This window comes from Palaemon carinicauda, chromosome 3 (genome assembly GCF_036898095.1).
Source record: "Palaemon carinicauda isolate YSFRI2023 chromosome 3, ASM3689809v2, whole genome shotgun sequence".
Lineage (NCBI taxonomy): Eukaryota > Metazoa > Arthropoda > Malacostraca > Decapoda > Palaemonidae > Palaemon > Palaemon carinicauda.
The window spans coordinates 18,356,395-18,363,579 of record NC_090727.1 but is presented as its reverse complement, the minus strand read 5'-3'; positions in this window follow the sequence as shown (position 1 = coordinate 18,363,579).

Here is a 7,185-nt window from a genome sequence, read left to right as displayed (position 1 = left end):
TGTAAAATATGTACCAGGAGTCTTGATCCAAATTTCCTGTGTACGTAAACAGCTACTCCGAGTAGGATCGGAGAGACAAATGTTCTTGGACGAACTGCTTGTAGGATTGAATGAGCTATAGCAGAGCATACCCTGTGTTTGTTGTCTGTATCTCCCTTTCCTCCTTTTTCAATTATTTCATGTAATAAAACTTGAAGAGAATCAGGTATGTTGTTTTCAACATTATTAAAGAGTCCCTCAGGAGAAGGATAGTTGCTGGAGTCGTACACCTTTGACTTGATGTCCTCTTTAATAATAGCTGCTGCAGTTCTAACAATCCTCATTCGCTCTTCTTTCTCACTATGGAGTTTTTCATTATACCAAGAATTACATAGCAATTTATCTCCTGATTTGCGGAAACATACAATGGGAATCTTTCTTTGGAGGGTAGTTATGATAACATCATTTCCATACTTTTCTTGTAATTTGGTTTTCAGATAGCTTCCACTTGTCCTGCAAGATTGGTTCTGATGCATCACATCTAACAATTCCTGCAAAGTAAATTGACAGTCATCACTGTCTTCCATATATGAACAAACTTTCTCTAAGCCAGTTTCTATATCTTCATCATCGGGTCGTCCACGTTTACCGGACGGATTTAAGTGTTGCTTCGAAAAAAACTTGGAGCTACATGACCTATGGTATCTTGCTTCTTCTGCAACCAAACAATGAACACCAACTATAATTGCTTTTACTTTTTTGCCCCAGTCATCATTACGATTGATGCATTTATCCAGCACATTTTTTCCAAAGTCTAAGGTCATTACTCTACTAACTACTTGCCGTCTATGGAGAGGTTTTTTCTTTTCCTCTTTTTCACAGCACTCTTGAAAACAAAATATACACTTTTTCTTGAAATCAAACACAGTTTCTTTTGATCTAATTTTCTGTTTAATGGGTGACCCTGTTTCCTCCTGGTCAGTTGTATCTTTTTTATAAGCTGCTTTTATACTCTTTTCTCTAGTATAGTCTTTTCTGCATTTTATGTGTACTTGAATAGTTGATAAATTAACCCACTTTTGCCACTTATCATCTCCTCTTTTCTTACTTACTTCAACAAGTGTCGACAAACCTTTCTTAACACAAACTTTTTCACTTTCTATTAAGCGTTCTTCGCAAAGTACACATAATTCACTTTGATCTGTGGTTCCTTCCATTTTTAAAGTATATTCTGAAATGAAAACAAAACAAAAAGGATAACCATTTAGAAAATACTATAGTGCCAAAAAAAAAAAAAAAAAAATAGCCAAGTATCAGATCAAAAGCAAGTGAATAAATTCACATGGGCATGCTCACACAATTTAATATGGTTACAAAACCGAGAATATCATTAAAACTATCATTCATAGCAAAAATATGCATTGAACATCTTTTGTAGAAAATATTATGGGGAACAATAATGTATGGGGCAGTTATTTTCTTAAGATCAATGGTTTCTATGGAAATAGCGAAAAACTGAAATTTGGCGGCCATTTTCCAAGATGGCGGACGAAGCTCAGGGTGGACGGATGGGGACTTTTGATATGTTATTTCTAATTGTCTGTAGAAAACATTCACCAACTTTCAGCTTGTTATGAATTTTTTCATTTTTATTTCCTAATTTGACTGGACTATTAATAGGAAGAATGCATTTAAGTTTGTCCATTTATTATGTGGTGTCGACATGTTCTTCAGGACTACATTGGTTGAATGAATTACGCCTTAATATAGTCTGTGATGGTGATATATTTGATACAAAAATATTTGGAAAATCAGAAACTAATTGACAAAGATATATATATATATATATATATATATATATATATATATATATATATATATATAGTATGTATATATATATATATATATATATATATATATATAGTATGTATGTGTTCGTATTAGTGTTTGCATGCGCTCACATGTGTTTGCGTTTACAATGTTATTTTACCCTTGCAGCGGACTAGAGCAAATCAACGGTGCATTGTGGTGTTATGTTATGGTGGTCACGATAACGACCACGTATTTACACGCTGAATGGAAAATGGTTATTTGCATGTTGCATCCATCGATAACATCTATGATACTAGATTGGACCACTAATGCAGCATAAAGCCTGCAATGGTCGAACCCACGCACGTCCAGCTGAATATTGCTACCATAAACTAGACTACTGGTAATTCAACAGCGTCAGTGATGTTCTTTTTAGATTTTCTGCTATACTTTCGGTACACCGTCTGTTTTAACACGTAAATGTATTTGTGCTGCATTCTGTTTGAATATGAAAAATGATTCTAATGAAAATCAATATACAATAGGAGAAAGATTGGGAACAAAAATCAATTGGGTATTTCCGGATTTAGCTTTACAGGACAAAACTTTGTCTCGTCTAGCCATTTAAATTCTATCTTTTACTTTCGAAGGAGTTGATTTGTTCAGGATATCATAGTATCTCCAGAAAAAAATTGGTAAAATTTCATTTGTTTTGTCCAGTATTCTTAACAGTTTCATGTAATGAGGAAGTATTTAAATATTTAGGATTTTCATGTTACAAGAAGTTCCTCACATTTAATTTTCATCCTTTCATCACTAAAGAGAAACAAAAAAAAAATTAGTTTTATTTCCAACTAAGTGGTCTTTAACACGCATGGATAGGAATCGAATGTCCTTTCAAGAGTAGGTTCATCAGACTCTAATGAGTCTTGTAAAATATCTGTTAGCTCAATTTTGCAACATTTCTGATGTTTTGTTTTCTCATATTCTAATTTGCTGAATTTTGTTTTTATAATTTTTAAGGCTTTTGATGATTTACTGTAGTTTTTTCTCTGTATGGTTTAAATTGAAAATATATTAATGTAAAGAACTTTTTATTCTTTTTTAGTATTCATGTGACGGTTGTGATGATGCCTTTCATCTTTTTTTCTGTGGGGGTTGGCTTGGAGGATTCCTCCATGAGGTGGGTGTGGGGTTTACCCTGAAATTCCCTGCAGTTTCAAGAGGAAGTTGAACTAGCAGCGAAATTCTCCCCAAAGTTCCTAAAATGGAAGAGGCAAATTTCTGGGACAGAGACACACCCATCGGCCCTACACCACTCAGTGAAATGAATCATTTGTCAAAAGGACATTAGGTTATTGGCTTTTTTTCATACATGCTTTATCATATGTCAATATTTCCTTACCTTTATAATACTTACATTGTATGGGACAGAGATGTCCATTACGTACAACTTCAAATATATTTCTGTCGACATAACTAATGGCCTTTAATCGTTATAATTAATTTTAAGATTAGGTTGAAGGTTTTATCGTATATTATCATAGTTTTCACTATTAACTGATTTTCTTTAAAATTTGCTATCAAGATAAGAGGACAATTTTGATATAATGAGGTCAAATTTTACACCGAAAAATGTGTTATTTAAATTTAATACGAAGCAGATCAAAGGGGTATCAGATCGCGTTATGATATAAAGTTAAGAAACCACGTTAGGGGACGGGAATTTAGAAACAAAGGCCAAACTAAACAGGTATTTGTGGCTATGCTGACTGGGATATACGAACATGCAATATTGAAATTAATATGTTCACGTTATTGCTGATGAGGGTAATAGCATTAATGAGGCTTCGTGCTTTGAAAGCGATACACAATCTGTTTGTTTCTGCTGCTTCTGCTGGTGGGGTAATTGTAATAATAGCATTGCTGATTATTCTAATAGGGGTTGCTTAATGCAAGATCAATGTTGCCTGCGCGTGTGTAATTCTTCTTTTTTACATTCTCATGTGTGTATAAACTGTTATAAACTATTCAGACCAGCAATTTCCGTAGGGTCAAATTTCTTCATTCACCTCTTGAACAGTGAATTATATATATATATATATATATATATATATATATATATATATATATATATATATATATATATAGTATATTATTATTATTATTATTATTATTATTATTAGCCAAGCTAGAACCCTAGTTGGAAAAGCAAGATGCTATAAGCAAATGGGCTCCAACAAGGAAAAATAGCCCAGTGAGGAAAGGAAATAAGGAAATAATTAATTGATGAGAACAAATTAACAATAAATCATTCTAAAAACAGTAACAACGTCAAAACAGATATATCATATATAAACTATAATAAGACCTATGTCAGCCTGTTCAACATAAAAACATTTACTGCAACTTTGAACTTTTGAAGTTCTACTGATTCAACTACCTGATTAGGAAGATAATTCCACAACTTGATCACAGCTGGAATAAAACATCTAGAATACTTTGTAGTATTGAGTCTCATGATGAAGAAGGCTTGGCTATTAGATATATATATATATATATATATATATATATATATATATATATATATATATTTATATATATATATATATATATATATATATATACATACACACACACACACACACACACACACATATATATATATATATATATATATATATTATATATATATATATATATATATATATATATATATATATATATATATATATATATATAAGCCTATTGACGCAATGGGATTCGGTTAGATTTCGCCAGTCGTCTCTATCTTGAGCTTTTAAATTATACTTCTCCGTTCATCATGTACTTCACGCTTCATAGTCCTCAGCCATGTAGACCTGAGTCTTCCAACTCTTCTAGTGCCTTGTGGAGCCCAATTAGAGGTTTGGTGAACTAAAACATTGAATCAAAATATTACCATTGAGGTCTGAATCCCAACTTCCTTGAGAGAAACTCGTTTATTATGTTCTCGGTCAGGGCAGATTCCGACAGTTGTTTCTGACAAATATTCATGACAAATTCCTTTCGATTTGATAATTTAAATTGTTTGTGTGGTAATAAATCAATGGGTTCCCTTGTCCATACCTGTATTGAGCCCTTAGCTTTAATTATTATTATGTGATAGAGTGTTATTAATGTAAATCAGATGTAGGACTTATCACAATCGAGAAATTAGATTTTGTATAAACAGATGTCTTAAGAATTTTATGTTTTTCTTATAATATAAAACAAAGTTATTTACACGTCCGAGTGTTTGGCTCATCTGTTTAATTCTTTCCTGTTACGGAAGTTTAATTTTATAACTACTCTTTTCCATGTGGTTAACTTTTGTGGGACGCTGGAAATTTGGTTACCTTTGTAGAGTGTTTTTCAATTCATCCGCTTAGGGTATTATTGTGACTACTGATATTTCCAGATGCATACATATCTTTTCATAACGATTCTGTGGAATAAATCTTTAGCTTCAATAAAAAGAACTCGTGACGTTACCACTGCGAAAAATAATCTTCCCTTAAGCCCATTACCTTAATGAATTGCTTTACATTATTGACCTTGAAAATTATATATCCTGGGAATTATTTTACGTAGTGTGCCATAGCATAACCTATGATTCAAACTGTATCAGACCTTCCGTTTGTTAGTTTCTAAATTACGATATATATCATCTTTATTAGAAATCTTCATTTGCCCGCAACTGTCACCAGTTTTGGTCGCAATGTTTCATTATGATATATCACCACTATTATAAATCTCAATTTGTTCTTCACACATTTGGATGGTTGTGTCGTTTCAAAAATTTCGATTCCATTGAGACATTTTTCTTTTTTCATTTTACGTCTCAATTGCGATTTATATTTGGAGTGATGAGTGACTAATGTTTGATTTTGTCGAAGAAAAATTATTCTGGATTACAACCTCCGTGCAACTTTAATTATTCTCATTTGCATATTGATGTTTATTTGTTACACGTAGATGTACATAAATTACTGGAGTTTTTAAGATCAATAAAGATATTCAGATACATTATATCAAGGCTTTGCATTATATCTTGCCATACGTTCATACATACGCGTGTTACATATTTTTCTACCAAGCATGTCTATGGATGATGGATTTTAAAGGCCACTCATGAATGGTAGAGGCAAGGGACAGCGACATTGCCCTAGGAAGTAGGACAATGCCCCAGAGACTGGCCATATATTATACATAAGATCAGCGCGCCAAGCCGCCTCTCCACCCAAGCTAGGATCAGGGAAGGCCTGCCTATGGCAGCTGATGACTCAGTAGTTAGACCTATAGGCTCCTCTAAACCCCCATTCCTTATCTCACAAGTATGGTGATGCTGCAGCGACCAAAACAACTAACGAATTTGAGCGGGACTCGAACCCCTGGCGATCACCAGACATGGATGTTACCAACAGGCCACCACAGCCTTATGCCATCTCTTTTATTCGTAGCTGACGCTGCTACCCAGTCACTGCTGTTTCGACTGGTGTGGGCAGGCCAAGAACAAACTATGATCTTGTAATTGCTATGCCACCCTTCCTCATCCACGTGTTCTAGCATGAACTGAGTTTTTGATATTTTCCATTCTAGATTTCGGAATCCGTGTTTTCTTTAATATTTTGATAGTAGAGGAATACGCAAATCTGTCTCGTCTGTCCTTTCACAAAATCAGAAAAACTCGCTAACCTAATGCCTTTCCATTATTGGTCTTTGACCCCCATTCAACTGTTGACCAACTACTACTGTATAAGTTTTTCTTATCTTTCACATTGGTTTAACTAAACTGCTTACATATTCAAGTTAATTTGTATCCTCAAGTATGAAAAGTAATGGATTGACTCTCTGTGAACTTGCTTTGCAAGCAAATGGCCATTTATGTTTTTTGCATGTGAATATTTTCGCAATTCTGTCGTATTACTATTGTAGGAAAGTATTTTTTCTTACATTTATTTGCTCCTTACTGATAATTTATTTTGAGGGTTTTATTCTTTATGCTACCGGTGTTTGGTGCGATCTCTGTGTAAGCAATTGTGTCATTTTCATCTTCTTAACTCCTCCTCTTCTAGTTTTCCTTTTTATTTTTATGTTTTGTTCGTGAGTAATGTTCTCCAGGTGACCCTTTTTCTTCTAGATACGTTACGCCAAAGCCTGCTTGCTGTCATGTTGAATGCGTTTTATTGTGTTTTAGGTTTCTGCATTTTCATTTTCTATTTTTTCGTTTTAAATTCATCTTGAGGTTTTGTTATAATTGTAATGATATTGGTAGTAATTGGAATAATAATGATAATAATTTTATCATGATCATGAGAACTATTAAATATTAATTTCATCCTTAGATACATTAGTGACCAACTTCAGTCTCCA